Raw genomic sequence first — 17,046 nt, 5'->3', positions numbered from 1 at the left:
CTAGGGTTCCTGGGTTTGGGAGGGTGGTCTGTAACAGGCTGCAAACTGGGACACAGTTTGAGCCACTGTTACTTGCCCATGGATAGTCCATGCTGCTTCTTGCTGTGGTACCATCCTGGGGGTGTGGTTATCCTTGACAATTATTGATAGCCACACTCCTATTGTAGTTTGGTCCATGTTTTGGGGCTGTAAAGCATGGCATTAGGCATAACCTGGTAGTATTAGGGTGCTCTTCTTTGCCTTGGCCCAGGTTTCTGTTACAGAACAGATATTACCATTCTCCATACTGCGGTGGGTTTGGTCTGCATGCATCTTGCAGTTTAGACTTCTGGCATTGGATAGCATTACGTCCAGGTTGTTATCCCTTGTGCTACCTATGGTGGTGGGTTTGTGTTTCCAGCCTTACCTGTTCAAGTCACAGTGGGGGTGACAACAGCCTTTGCCAGTATCCACACAGCCAGGTGTGCTGGGTGCGTACCATCCCTAGCAGGTGGAGCATCATGTCTTGCTCGGCATGTCATCCCAGGCTGTCAGCCATTTGTTCCCCTTTGACTAACAGCAATACTTCAGCCAATTAATGTACTTGATCTTGTTGTCTTCATAGTGTGGCATCATGCTTGGTGAGGGTGAGATGTTAGGCAGGGTCATCATGTTTGCATATACTAGATGGTGTTACATTGCTTAACACATGGCAATCATGCCTCAGGTGGTGCTGCAGGGCTGCCTATGTCGGATGCACATACTACACTCCCTGTACATGTTTGAAAGCAGGTTGTGTCATGTAAGGCATCCCTTTTACTATATGAGTGAGTCAGAGAGGGGTATCATTCCCAGGGTTCCTACTGAGCCAGTGTATGTGCTATGCGTTGCCTCTTTGCCAAGGCCAGAGCATACTGGGCACGCCTCCTTCTGCCTACTGGGGCTCAGGTTGTTCCTCCTCCGAGTCACGCTCTGCCTGTGATGGCCTTGGCAATGGTGGGGGGCTGTTTGTCCCGGCCCTATGCTGGTCCTGCTGCAGTTGTTTTCGCAGAATCATATTATGTAGCATAGCACATACCATGACAATTTGGGTACATGTAGTTGGTGAGTACTGCAAGGCTCCACCAGATGTGCCCAGGCACCGGAACCGTGACTTAAGCAGCCCAAACACACACTCTATTACATTTCGTGTTTGTGCGTGTGCCTCATTATGGCGTTCTTGTTCAGGTGTGTGTGCGTTTCTGATGGGTGTCATCAGCCACGGCTCCAGTGCATATCCAGCATCCCCCACTAAGTGACCATGTGGGATGTCCCCATTAGCAAATGTCTGGTACAGCTGCGTCAGATGCCAGATATGAGAATCATGGTAGCTTCCAGGGCAGCCAGCACACACATTCGTTATTATGCCCTGGGCATCACACATGACCTGGCAGTTGATGGAGGGGAAACCCTTGCGGTTAATGTAGGCCCTACCCCAATCACCAGCTGGTGCCTTGATGCGTATATGTGTGCAGTCTATTGCACCCACTACCTCAGGGTATTCCGCTATTTGCTGGAAGAGTCGCATATTGCTGGCCAATGCCTCATGGGAATTGGGGAAATATACATGATCTCCGACATGTGCCGACATGGCATCCAGGAACTGGTGCAGTACCCTGGATGCTGATGCCTGTGAGATCCCCATCATATCACCAGTTGGTCTCTGGAAGGTACCTGTTGCTAGTATTCTTAGGCCAACACATACCTTGGTTTCCACTGGGATGGGTTCCCCTCTGTTGGTTCTGTGTGTGAGGCGTGGCCTGCACAGCTCAGCAATTTGCTGCAGGAGGTCTCTGTCCATTCTATAGTGCTCCACTATCTCCAGCTCATGTAACCCTGGTAGGTGACCCTGGGCCTGTACACTCTTCTCCGTCTCCTCACTGTGGGTTGTCTGGCAGCATTTGCATTGTCACCACCCTCAGCAAGTCTCCTATGTCTCCTTATAACAGCTATGGCAGCCCCTAGCATGTTTGCTCTGAGTGCAGCTTTTTCAGTTTTTATTTCTAATAGCTTACTCCTGCTTGCAGTGTCTCTTGAGAGAAACATACTGCAATGCTGTTTGCAGTGTTTTACGTGCTGGGCTGGGCTAGTATTCTGCCTGTGTAATTGCCTGCTTCTAATTGTTTTCACCTGCTAGCTCTACCAGTATTCCCTGCTAGCTTCCTACTATTTCTTCTGCTTCCCTTTTCCTCTCTGTTTCCTCAGGGGGGAGCAGCGCGCATACCAGCATAAACACGCTCACAGTGGCTACCACGTGCGCACACATGCTTACACGGACTAGAATCTGCTTATTCGGGTTAAAACACGTGCACACCAGCGCAAACAGGTTTAGAGATCTTTAAACAGGCTCCTACATGCTTATTCTGCCTTACACGTGCGCACTCTGTCTTACTCGCACCTCCTAGCGCGCGCATGCACGTACAGCAAGAAACTTTGGTGTTAGCCACAGTGTACACCTTCCATTTCTTGACTTTCCCATGCTTATCTGTTGACACTCCTCTTTCTATGCTGTGTGACTGACATCTTTCACATGAGCTTGATTTCTTTCTAACATTTCCCCCTGTGATGTCACCTATCTCCTACTCTGTTAATCCCCCTTATCTAACTCTTACACAAAACAGAATGTGCTCATTTGCTATGTGACAGTGAGATTCACTATCCTACCACTCATTTACATAGGATTGCCTACTAATGCTTAGTTACGTGTCTTACACTCAGCTTCCCCCCTTAGCAACCACTAAACGGTGGCCATGTTGTTTTCGGTCTGCTAGTCCCTGCATTGTAAATCCATGCATTGCATAAAACCCACATTTGTGGGTTTAAAACCTTTATTTTTATGTTTTATATAGCGCAGCCCGTTTGTGTGGGGCTGCGCTGCATTTAAACCTCGCCGATTGACGAAAAAAAAAATATTTTTATTTCATGTTTGCATCGGGTTACCGTGCCAATGGCCACATATTTGGCCAATGGCATACTGCCTGACACATATGCACACTTTATTTGGAGCTGACATGGCTCCATTGTCTTATTTGCAGAAACGTACTCAGTTGTCAACTGAGTACATTTCTGCACCTAACACGACTCTTACACAGCCCAGACCGGAAAATCCTTTATAAACGCATTCTATGAACACCTTCAGGAATGCATGGATCATGCAATCCCAAACAAAACCAAGACCAAGTATATACTAAATATATAGATACATATACACACACACACACACACACACACACACACACACACACACACACACACACACACACACACAAAAAAAAACAGTTGGGCGAACCAAAATGTCGAATTCTGACTGTCGAATGTCTCGGAAGTTCGAAACTCAGCAAATCGAACAGCAGATTCGCTGAGTTTCGAACTCCGATGTCGAACACGCAATGTAATGCAAGGGGGCAAGCCCCCCTCCACCCCCCCCTACTTAAATATTCTAACTCTGAGGTCGCACTACAGTGGGGAAAGGGTCCATTTCCCGATCCCCACTATAGTGCATTCTGCACCCAAAATGCCAGATCTGCAATGAGCAAATGTCACTGTGCATTCACTCATTGCACATTCAATGCATATTTTTTGGCTATCCGAAAACTTGAAAACGTCCTTTCGCACAATCCACTTTCACATATGTACATTACGCACATATAAAGGTAAACCATAGATAGATATATGGAAAAAAAAATGGTTCCAACAGCAGACCAGTCCTTGTTTAAAAAACAACTGCTTTACTTGTAAGTGCTTTCATGCAATAGGATCACTGCACTTCTTCAGACAAGGTTACAATTAGCAGCAGTGGGCTTTTATATACACGCCCTTTAAAACATAATTATAAACACATTTAATTAAGTAAAGCGTATATACTTCATTCCTCTATGTATAAAAAATATATTACTTAAATACTTATATTACATAAACAAACTGATTCTAAATCTACTTTTGTACATATAAAGCTTTACTCAAACTAAAATCTCTTTTGAGATAGTTATTTATTAATATTGTACAATTTTCATAGTATTTTCTGGTCAAATAATTAATTTTACTTATATGTTGACTAATATAATGCAATTATATTGTTTTGGGACCTGTTTTTTTTGGCACTCGACTCGCCGGTGAATTAGAATTTATATTTGTTTATGAGTATGAATAGATTTATTTAATGGTATAAAAATATATTTTTTAGAAAATGTAGAAAAGCTTTATATGTATAAAAGTAGATTTAGAATCAGTTTGTTTATGTAATATAAGTATTTAAGTAATATATTTTTTATACATAGAAGAATGAAGTATATACGCTTTAATTAATTAAAGGTGTTTATAATTATGTTTTAAAGGGCGTGTATATAAAAGCCCACTGTTGCTAATTGTAACCTTGTCTGAAGAAGTGCAGTGACCCTATTGCATGAAAGCGCTTACAAGTAAAGGAGTTGTTTTTTAAACAAGGACTGGTCTGCTGTTGGAACCATTTTTTTTCCTTTTTTTTTTTTTTTTTTTTTTTGAGTTGTTTGTTTTTTATTAGTTTTTAATGGCTGAACGGAATGGTGGCCAACAATCGCAGTCACAGACTTTGTTTTCTGATTCTGATTCGAGCGGTGTTCCTGACAATGCTGATCCAATTGGGAACCTAACAGCGCTAATTCAACAACTTACCCAGCGAGTCGATCGTCTTGCGATACAACTAAATAATCAACGTTCTTGTGAAGAAATGCCAGTGGTTCGTCCAAGGACAGGAGTGATATTTAACTCACCGCATGGTTCTGGGTCCCAATTAAATGAACATAGAATGATGCAGTCTACTTTTAGCCAAAATTCCAGAGGCAGTATTCCACCAGCACAGCCTGAAAGACAGCAGTCTCAAGCCGAAGTTCGACGTTCCGTATCACCGGCTGGTAACGTCATTAATAATAATAATAACAGTAATTCTTTTTCATCTAACAATGTACTACCACAACTACATGAATTCATTAATGCTCCGAATGCTATTTTTTATGATTATGTTGATGCTAATGATGTAAATGATGGTAGCCCAAGGACACAAGTAAACATCGTTACTAAATTAAAGCAATTTGACGAAAGTTTACTAAAATATAAAAAACTACAAACGGAAATCTCTTATTTCCGTGAATGCATTAAAAATAACATCGTCCCAAAGGGGCTACGACAATGGAGATATCCATCTGGGGTCGTAAAAGACTCTGATTTCCATATTCAACTAATTCAATTTTTCAACCAACAAGGGCTTAACTTTTTGGAACTACTAATAAATAATTATACTATACAGATGTCGGATTTGAAGTCACAATTAGAAATACTGGAAAAAGAAATCAAAGATGATGTTGACTTCAACTGATATGAATATGATTATGGCAGAATCTTTATTAGCATTAATTTGTTACTAACTAAAATTAATGAAACAAAAAGATGTAAATTTGCCAGAGATAAGCTAGCGTATGAGAAGAAATGTGCATACCCTGATCCACCAATCATGAAAGCAGTTCCTGGTCTTCATCAACAAAAAACAAATAATAGTAGAACTAATAATAATAATGATGATGTCAAGTCACTAATGGATGATGAACTTGACCAATTTCCACCTCTCTTAAATGAAACAAATCTAGTGAACGGAATCACCTTTTCCCAGGTTAGACGAAGTGAACGTATCTATAACAAAGAACGAAATGATAAAAATGATCACAGTACGTCCGAATCAGGTTTTCAACAACAATACTCGAATCGCAAGAAGAAGAGTTCCAATTGGGGGAAGAAAACCCAGAACAAGAGAGCATACAATTGGCGCAAGAGGTAGTATTTGACTATAACACTGACAAACCATCTATCGTTTCAAGTATTACCAATGACTTCCGAGTATATGATTATACCCAATTAGAAGTTTCTTTGTAACTTGTTGATTTCTTAGCTAAAGGATTTAACTTTGTGTTACCCACGAAACCTGATATTGCTCGTATTTTATGTGATTTAAAGCTGTATACACGTAAATTGAACCTTAGAATGTTATTTAAGGATTGTAACAGCATTTTAACTAAAGAATGTGTTGCAAGCGTTTATAACCCACCATTGAATAATGATTTACTTGTTTTTGAAAAAATAACAGAAATGCATTTAAGACATTTATATAGTAAATGCTCTTATGTGAATGGTTCAGATAGAATAACAAGGGATCTTATTTCTTGGGTGAAAAATCACAGTATATGGGTGATGAAGCCAGATAAGGGTGGAGGGGCTGTTCTTATGTAAGAAGAAGTTTATGAGACTACAATGAAAGATATGTTGTCATCTAGCAGGTATAATATTGTCTCTAGGAATGAGCTTAATCAGTCCTATCAAAAAATTAAGAATATGCTTAGTGACTTATTTATAGAGGGGAGTATTTCGCTAGATTTATATCATTATTTAACTATGCCAGCACCCCTTATACCTGTAATATTTGGAGTTCCAAAGTTACATAAGGCTATAAACAACTCCCCTTTCAGGCCTATAATAGATGGCCGTCAATCAATTACCTACTCCTGTGCTAAATGGGTTGATAATAAACTTAAAGAAATACTAAAAACAGAAACACAAATTTGTAAGCACTCATGGTTCGTGCTGAATAAATTAAACACTATTCCTTTTGACACGAACCTGAAATTCCTTACAGCAGACGTGAAAGACCTATATACCGTAATTCCACAGGATATAAGAGTGGAATGGGTAAGAGATCTTTTATTAATTAAGCAGTACCCCGGTAAAGACATAGATCTGCTCATTAATATATTGGAACTAGTCTTAAGCAATAATGTTTTCATGTTTAAGAACACCATTTATTTGCAACAAACTGGAGTAGCAATGGGCTCCCCATGTGGGGGCAGCTTTGCTAACTCCGTAATGGCTTTCTGGGAGCGTTCATTTCTGTTTGAGCATATATTATTTAAGAGTATGGTAGTATGGTATACGAGATATCAAGATGATATCCTTATGATCATAAAGGGTAGTGAACGTAATGTTAAGGAATTAATGAATGCCATGAATTCGTTCACTTCATTCCTATCCTTTACTTATATTTTTGATGAAGTTTCTATAAACTTTTTAGATATATGTATTCGAAAAAATTTAGAAAAAGGATGTTTTTGCACTAGTATCTATCGAAAACCTCTATATAGCAATTCTATGTTACATTTTTCTAGCAACCATCCACTCTTTCAAAAAAGTGGAATAGTAAAAGGTCAGCTAGTACGTATTTCCCGAATGTGTTCAGATAACGAAATATTTGAGCACGAATGTGATATCTTAGAGGAAATGTTTGCTAACAGAGGATATCCTAGTGAATTAGTTTATAACTTAAGAATGGAAGTGAAACGGAAGAGGTATAATGGTCTCTTAGGACCTTTATTTACTAATGGACAAGACGTGGTAGTTGATTCTAACGTAATCAACACAGAAGAAGTTGGGAATAATACTTCTAAGGGTGAAAACAATTATACTACTAGCTTATCAACTGAATTTAATAATTCAGTATCAGAATTTAGAAATATCTTGAATAGTAATTGGAAATTAATTACCCAAGATCCAAAAGTTAATGCTATTTTAGGACCAAAACCAGTAATGGTTTTTAAAAAGGCGCCATCTTTAAAAACATTATTTGAATTCCCAAATAAGCAATATAAACCGAACAAAGGAATGTATAAATGTGGACATTGCAATTATTGCAAATATATTAAAATCGGGTCCACATTTATTATAAGAGGTGTCAAATATTATATAAATACAAAATGTAATTGCCAAAGTGAAGGGGTGGTCTATCTTGCTATTTGCCAAGTATGTTTTGTATTTTATTTTGGCAAAACAGAACGATAGCTCAAGCAACGTATTTATGAGCATTTGTACGCCATCTCGAAAAGAGTAGCCACCAATGCTCGGGCTAAACATATAATTGAAAATAATACTCATAGCTTCCTTTTTACGGTAGTACAGAAGATAGATAAAAATTCAAGAGGTGGTCAGTGGCATCTAAGGTTGGAAGAACAAGAGCTGCTATGGCAGCTGAAAACTAATGCCCAAGTACACCCAGGCATAAATGAGGCTTGCTCTATTAAGTGTTTACTCAAACTAAAATCTCTTTTGAGATAGTTATTTATTAATATTGTACAATTTTCATAGCATTTTCTGGTCAAATAATTAATTTTACTTATATGTTGACTATATAATGCAATTATATTCTTTTGGGACCTGTTTTTTTTGGCACTCGACTCGCCGGTGAATTAGAATTTATATTTGTATATGAGTATGAATAGATTTATTTAATGGTATAAAAATATATTTTTTAGAAAATGTAGAAAAGCTTTATATGTATAAAAGTAGATTTAGAATCAGTTTGTTTATGTAATTTAAATATTTAAGTAATATATTTTTTATACATAGAAGAATGAAGTATATAAGCTTTAATTAATTAAAGGTGTTTATAATTATGTTTTAAAGGGCGTGTATATAAAAGCCCACTGCTGCTAATTGTAACCTTGTCTGAAGAAGTGCAGTGATCCTATTGCATGAAAGCGCTTACAAGTAAAGCAGTTGTTTTTTAAACAAGGACTGGTCTGCTGTTGGAACTATTTTTTTCTTTTTGTCTGAGTTGTTTGTTTTTTATTAGTTTTTAATATATATATATATATATATATATATATATATATATATATATATTTATATCTACATAGATATGTATGTCTGTATGTATGTATGGGTATGTGATAAATACTCAAATTTCTACCCATTCAATATCCGTTTTATCAAACAAAAGTGCTCAAAAATTAGGCTACTCAAAAACTAAAAAAAAAAAAAAAGTTTTTGCAGGGGATCTCCCCCCTGCATGTTCCACATCCTGTCAAACAAATATACCAAAGGAGTGATTGCACAATCTCAGAAAAATGGGAGAAATTCTCCTAATGTTGCTTTTTAGAGATTTCAGAAAGATAAGGTACCAGTCTCCCACTTAATCTGTTCAAGCAATATTCTGTACAATGAGTTCACTCACAACAAAACACATTTGAACTGAATAATCAGCTATTTATGAAGTTCCCATATATGTAAAGATACATACATGCATACATTAATGAAGATATAGATAGCATATACTGAATGGTTGATTCTCACTAAATTGACTATTCAGTACAGAGAACTCATTCCACCAAATGTTAGCAGCACAATCAAACTCATCAAGATAAAAAGACAATAAACAGTGTTTTTCATGAAGCAAAACCTGTCTACAACTCCAACACCATTGCAGCTTTAAATATACTAAATCTGACATTGCACACCAGTTGTGAAAAAAGGCACATTTCCTTAATCCATTGTATGCAATCTCTTACAGAACACCTGCAATGCTGCAAACCACTAGCAATGAAAGTGACTCTAAAGGAAATATTCAGTTATTTTGCTACCAGTAAGCACACAGTCGATCAACTGCTAATGTAGATGTAATCAACTCTGATGTAATACAGATACTACTATTTTTTAGTATGTGTCTCTCATTAAATAAAATGGGACCGTGTGCATATACATTTATTTATTGCATATGTTGACCGAAAAGTCCGACTGGACACAGAGTCCCTTTTCTGTGGAGCCCCTGGGAGAAAAGCTTCAAATTATACATATTAGAGATATATATACACTACTTGCAAAAATATATAAATATATATATATATATATATATATATATATATATATATATATATATATGGTTCCCATTCAGAAGCCTGAAACATCATAAGCCTGAAAATCAAAATCCTGAAACCAAAAGCCTGAAAATTCAGAATCCTGAAAACTCAAAATCCTGAAAGCCCAAAATCCTGAAAGCCCAAAATCCTGAAACTCAAAATCCTGAAAACACAAAATAGACATACTGATGTCATTGTGGCTTTGCTATTGTTAGCCCTGTGGTGTTAGGTCATGCGTTGGGGTCAGGTAAGTGTCTTGATTGGTTTTATGTTAGGGTTAGGGCGGTTTAAGTGAGTTAGGTTAGGCGCAGGTTAGGCATGTATGCAATAGTGACAAATATTGGGGTTAGGCGGTTTAAGTGAGTTAGGGTTAGAGGCAGCTCAGGTGAAGTGTGCAATAGTACGGACCTTAGGGTTAGGGTTAGGGTCAGGGTCAGTTGGTAGATATTAGTGTCTTTATAGTGACATATTAGCATTATTTGTGTTTTCAGGATTTTGAGTTTCAGGATTTTGGGCTTTCAGGATTTTGAGTTTTCAGGATTCTGAATTTTCAGGCTTTTGGTTTCAGGATTTTGATTTTCAGGCTTATGATGTTTCAGGCTTCTGAATGGAACCATATATATATATATATATATATATATATATATATATATATATATATATATATATATATATATATACACACATATGTGTGTGGTTTTATGTGTATTGATAGTACTGTCAAATATACGGGCATATATATATATATATATATATATATATATATATATATATATATATATATATATATATATATCAAAAAGTTCCCACCAGACAAAATGGCAAAAAACAACACCGTAACTAAAAAATACCAAACAGGTGGAACGGAGACCAGAGAAATAATTAGTGAATAAAAACAGATTTATTGCCACGTTCGTCTCGAAGAGACTTCATCAGAATAAATTTCAACCACCAAACTGCAGAATGTAAAATTTTATAAATTCACTTACCTAATTCCCATTTGAGTATTGTTAAATCATTTTCCAATCTTGCATGTCTAAGCAATGAATTCCACATTCTTCCCACCCTGATATGGAAGAAAGATCTCTTCAACTTCAGACTGGAAATATAAATTCTTATATCCAATTTTTTATTCCTTGTAACAATATCATGATTAATAAAGTCAATATATTTAATGGTGGCCAATAACTTGTGCTTAAGACAGCTATATATATTCATAATAATGTCACGTCTTAGAAACCAGTAAACCAAAGAATACAAAGACACATATACCAGTCTTTCTTTATAGGACAGGTTATGGCAGCCATCCATCTGTCTGGTAAAGGCCTTTTGAATCCGTTCCAATTACCTCAATTGCAAAACATTTAATATGTATAAAGGCCTCCCATATTCAATAACAGATCTTATACTTCTTAAATAGATCTTTAGTAACACTACACTATCTCTGCTTGGTAAACAGCAAGGGATATTCTTCATAAGACCATAACATTTCCTAATAATTTTAGTCACATTATCTTAAACTTAAGATCTGTATCCATCATAATACATAGAGCTCTCATAACCTCAGAAGAAACACAAATCTGATTGTCCAGGGCATAGGGATATTGATTATTATTACGCCCAAAATCAGGAATGGTACATTTTCTGTTATTAAATCTCATACCTTTCATTATTATCCATTCATACAGGTTATCTAACTAAGACATGATGTTGGTGATAAAGAAGAGGAGGACAAGTGTGAGAGCAGTGCCGAGGAACATATGGTGGATGTTGAAAAAGGATGATTGTGAGGTGGAGTTCAGGGAAGAGTTAAAACAGGGACTAGGGGGCAGTGAAGAGTTACCGAATAGCTGGGTAACTACAGCAGAGATGGTAAGAGAGACAGCTAGAAAAGTGCTTGGTGTGACATCTGGACAGAGGAAGGAGGACAAGGAGACCTGGTGGTGGAATGAGGAAGTACAGGAGAGTATACAGAGGAAGAGGCTGGTGAAGAAGAAGTGGGATTGTCAGAGAGATGAAGAAAGTAGACAGGAGTATAAGGAGATGACGAGCATGGCAAAGATAGAGGTGGCGAAGGCTAAGGATAAGGCATATGGATAGTTGTATGAAAGGTTGGACACTAAAGAGTGAGAAAAGGACCTGTACCGATTGGCTAGACAGAGGGACCAAGCTGGGAAAGATGTGCAGCAGGTAAGGGTGATAAAGGATAGTGAGGGAAATGTACTCACAAGTGAGGAGAGTGTGTTGAGCAGATGGAAAGAGTACTTTGAGGGGCTGATGACTGAAGAGAATGAGATAGAGAGAAGGTTGGATGATATGGGGATAGTGAATCAGGAAGCGAAACAGATTAGCAAGGAGGAAGTACGGACAGCTATGAAGAGGATGAAGAATGGAAAGGCTGTTGGTCCAGATCACATACCAGTGAAAGCATGGAGGTGCTTAGGAGAAATGGCAGTGGAGTTCTTAACCAGATTGTTTACTGAAATCCTGGAAAGTCAGAGGATGCCTGAGGAGTGGAGAAAAAGTGTTTTGGTACCTATTTGCAAGAATAAGGGTGATGTGCAGAGTTGTAGTAACTACAGAGGAATAAAACTGATCAGTCACAGCTTGAAGTTAAGGGAAAGAGTAGTGGAAGCTAGGTTAAGAAGGGAGGTGATGATTAGTGATCAGCAGTATGGTTTCATGCCGGGAAAGAGCACTACAGATGCGATGTTTGCTGTGAGACTGTTGATGGAGAAATATAGGGAAGGTCAGAAGGAGTTGCACTGTGTCTTTGTGGACTTGAAGAAAGCATATGATAGGGTGCCTAGAGAGGAGTTGTGGTATTGTATGAGGAAGTCAGGAGTGGCAGAGAAGTATGTAAGACTGGTACAGGATATGTACGAGGGTAGTGTGACAGTGGTGAAGTCTGCAGTTTGAGTGACAGATCCGTTTAAAGTGGAGGTGAGATTACATCAAGGATCAGCTCTGAGCCCTTTCTTATTTGCAATGGTGATGGACAGGTTGACAGACGAGATCAGACAGGAGGCCCCATGGACTATGATGTTTGCAGATGACATTGTGATCTGTAGTGAGAGAAGGGACCAGGTTGAGGAGACCCTGGAGAAGTGGAGATATGCTCTAGAGGGGAGAGGAATGAAGGTCAGCAGGACTAAGACAGAATATGTGTGTGTGTGTGTGTGTGTGTGTGTGTGTGTGTGTGTGTGTGTGTGTGTGTGTGTGTGAATGAGCGGGAGGATAGAGGAATGGTGAGGATGCAGGGAGTAGAGCTGGCGAAGGTGGATGAGTTTAAGTACTTGGGATCAACAGTTCAGAGTAATGGTGTGTGTGGAAGAGAGGTGAAGAAGAGAGTACAGGCAGGGTGGAATGGGTGTCGAAGAGTGTCAGGAGTGATTTGTGACAGACAGGTACCAGTAAGAGTGAAAGGAAAGGTCTACAAGAGGGTAGTGAGACCAGCTATGTTGTATGGGTTGGAGATGGTGGTATTGACAAAAAGGCAGGAGTCAGAGCTGGAAGTGGCAGAGTTAAAGATGATAAGATTTACACTGGGTGTGACAAGGATGGACAGGATTAGGAATCAGTATATTAGAGGGTCAGCTCAGGTTGGACGGTTTGGAGACAAAGTCAGAGAGGCGAGATTGCGTTGGTTTGGACATGTGCTGAGGAGGGATGATGGGTATATTGGGAAAAGGATGCTAAGGATGGCGCTGCCAGGTAAGAAGAAAAGAGGAAGGCCTAAGATAAGGTTTATGGACGTGGTGAGAGAGGACATGCAGGTGGTTGGTGTGACAGAGCAATATGCAGAGGGCAGGAAGAAATGGAAACAGAAGATCTGCTGTGGCGACCCCTAACAGGAACAGCCAAAAGAGAAGAAGATCTAACTAAGACTGCAACAGCTACCAATGACTAGTATTACTTACTACCCACCCTATATTTATATTCTTGATGAACTTGCTTAACCATACAGAGTTAGATTTTAACATTCTGACATCACTAGACCAAATAATAGTGGACCCAAGATTGAACCCTGAGGCACTCCCCTACCATCAGTGTAAAGAGTAGAATTTTTTTAATTCTTACTCTGTAGGTTCTACCCTTTACCCATTTGGCTACCCATTTAAGTACATTGCCAGATTTATTGATTCTCATTAAAGTCCATATAGCTGTTTCATGGGGCATGGAGTCAAAAGCCTTAGCCAAATCCAAAAAGACAATGTCACTGGCTAGTGAGTTATTCACTGAGCCAACAATCTGCTCATAAAAACTTTTCAAATTAGTTCATCTGATCTTCCTGAAAGAAATCTATCTTGATATATATCAGATATAAAGTCCAGAACTTGCTTACAGGAAAGCCACAGTATCCTCTCAAAGCACTTACCCAATGTACAAGTCAAACTAATAAGTCAACAGTTCTGTACCATATATCCTGGTTTACTTTTCAAAATGTGAACTGTTATAGCTTTCTTCCACAGCTCAGGAACAAATACTCCTTTAAATGATTTTTGAAACAAACAAGTTAAACATGGAATCAAATTTTCAGATATTCCTTATAAGAAATATCCATTAAAAACATCAAGTCCACTGCTGAATTTTAGTTTATTTTAGATAAGGTTTGCTTTACAGTTTCATCATTTATATTGGAACAAATGCCACTAACTAGTATGGGTAAATCATTTCCCAAGATCCCTTGGGAGTAATTACTAAACAATCCATCTGCAAACAAGCTCATTAATACATTGGAACCAGTAATTGTTTGAAACCCAGCTTTCAACACTATACTGGGAGAATCATCTAGACTATAATGTCGTTGGTGTTTAAACAGTCATTTTTAATTATCCTACAGATTAGTTGTTAAGTATACCTCATAGTTAGATCTTACTGTTTTAATAGTCATAAGATACATTTCTAAATTTATTATAATTGTTTTGATTTAAAACTGAATGAACATTTTTGTATCTTCACCAGAAATGAGAAGTTATGTACCTACCATAATGTTCCATGTTAGTTATCTTCTCTCGCCTTCTTTCTTGCTGGATGGGTTCGGAGCCGATCCTCGGCTCCGACTCGGCCACTTACTAAAGCTCGAGAGCTTATTTTACCGGCTCGAGGCAACCCTATATCCCATGATGCTAGGCGATAACTCCCCAGATCTCGTTTGGAAGCTGAAAAACCTAGCATAGGCCAATAAAACAAAATCCTCCAACTGGAAGGAGGAGGAAGAGGAATAAAAACCTCCAAAGATAATTATTTACACTATATATATCCTAGGACACCTAGATAGTGAACAAAGGAATAAAAGGACCCTTCAAGGAAGGGAAGATCTTCTCGGTCTGTCCAGGCTAGGGGAATGGTGGGTGGGATGCAAGAAAGAAGGCGAGAGAAGACAACTAACATGGAACGTTATGGTAGTTACATAACTTCTCAATATTAAGTTGTCAATCTCGCCTTCATTCTTGCTGGATGGGACCGCGTCCCTAGCACCCTCATCCTGGGTGGCTCATTGGAACAGACTCTTAAGAATGGTGGAACCAAATGTTGCTCTGTCCCTGGAGGCCATGTCCAATTTGTAATGCGAAACAAAGGTATGAGGAGAGGCCCATGTGGCTGCCGCACAGATAGTGTCTATTGGTAGTCTAGCATGAAAAGCTGTAGATGTAGCTAGTGCTCTAGTTGAATGGGCTTTTGGCTTAGAAGTTAATTCCCTGCCTCTGAGTTGATAAATAGATGTAATCACAGAAGACAGCCACCTAGATACTGTTACCTTGGAAACAGGAAGGCCTTTCTTATTTTCTGCGTACGATAAAAACAGTTGATCAGACTTCCTTATTTGTTTGGTTCTATCCAAATAGTATCGGAGCTGGCGGTGAACATCTAGATAATGTAGCTTATGTTCCGCTCTATTGGTATAGTTTGGGAAAAAAACTGGGAGATCAATTGAATGATTTAAATTTGTCTGCGAAGCCACCTTGGGTAAGAAGGATGGATTAGTCCTTAGAGAAACTCTGTCTTTATGGAAGATTAAGTAGGGAGGACGAATGCAGAGGGCGTGAAGCTCTGATACTCTCCTAGCAGAAGTAATGGCGACTAGGAAAATTGTCTTCCGGAAAGAAATTTCAATGAACAGGAGACCGCAGGTTCAAAGGGGGGGAGAATTAAGGATGTTAAGACTAAATTAAGATCCCACTGAGGTGGAGGATCTTTGATTGGAGGCCTAAGTAAAAATACACCTTTAAGGAAGGCTTTGCAAAGCTTATTGGACATGATGTTGTGGTCCGATAAGCCTGTATGAAAATTCGATATGGCTGCCAACTGAACCTTTACCCTGAATGAAAAATTTCGGCTAGGAAGTCTAAGACCAAATGAATTGGGGCAGTAAAAGGATCTATATTCCTTGCCTTTGCCCAGAAAGAGAAACGTTTCCATTTACTAGTGTAAATCCTTCTGGTGGAAGATTTAAGGGAAGCTACTATAATATCCCGGACGGGATTAGAAATCATAGGAAGCCTGGCTAAGGACGGAAGTGGAGCAACCAAGCAGTGAGGTTGAGAGAATGTAGGGATTGGTGCAGCTGCCCCGACTGATGGGTCAACAGATCTGGAGCTGGGTCCAGATGCCAAGGCTGTACCAAAAGATAATGATGTAGGAATTGAAACCATATCTGTCAAGGCCAATAAGGGGCAATGAGAATCAACTTGGCTCTCAAGGCGGTTGCTTTCTGAATTACTTGTGGAATTAGAGGAAAAGGTGGAAAAGGCATAGAGAAGTCTCCGAGGCCAATCTTGGACTAGAGCATCTCTGAGGGGATGACCTGGAAGGGGGAAGAGGGTGAAGAAGTCGGGGCATTTGCTGTTTTGGGATGTAGCAAAAAGATCGCAGCAAGGAAGACCCCACTTCTGAAAAATCTCTTCCGCTACCGATTGTTTGAGAGACCACTCGTGTGGCATGAGTATGGCTCTGCTCAACCTGTCCGCTATGAAGTTGGACTTCCCGGGGATATGCATTGCTATCAGAAACCGCTGAGAGGAGATCGCCCATTGCCAAAGTCTGAGTGCCTCTCGACACAGGGGATAGGACTTGGTTCCGCCTTGCTTGTTGATATACCACACTACGGACATATTGTCCGTTTGAATTGCAATAGTTCCTAGGGGAAGAGAGTCGTGGAGGGCTTGCAATGTTAAAAGCACTGCTCTCATCTCTAGGACATTTATGTGCAGGTGGCGTTCGAAAGGTTGCCAAGTGCCATGGACCATCCTGCCCTGAAAATGCCCCCCCCACCCGATCAGGGAGGTGCCCGATGTCACCGTGGTGACTGGGGAGGAGG

The sequence above is a fragment of the Protopterus annectens genome, chromosome 1.part1, assembly GCF_019279795.1.
Source record: "Protopterus annectens isolate FY-2018-M chromosome 1.part1, PAN1.0, whole genome shotgun sequence".
Classification (NCBI taxonomy): Eukaryota; Metazoa; Chordata; order Ceratodontiformes; family Protopteridae; genus Protopterus; species Protopterus annectens.
This window is presented reverse-complemented; position numbering follows the sequence as displayed.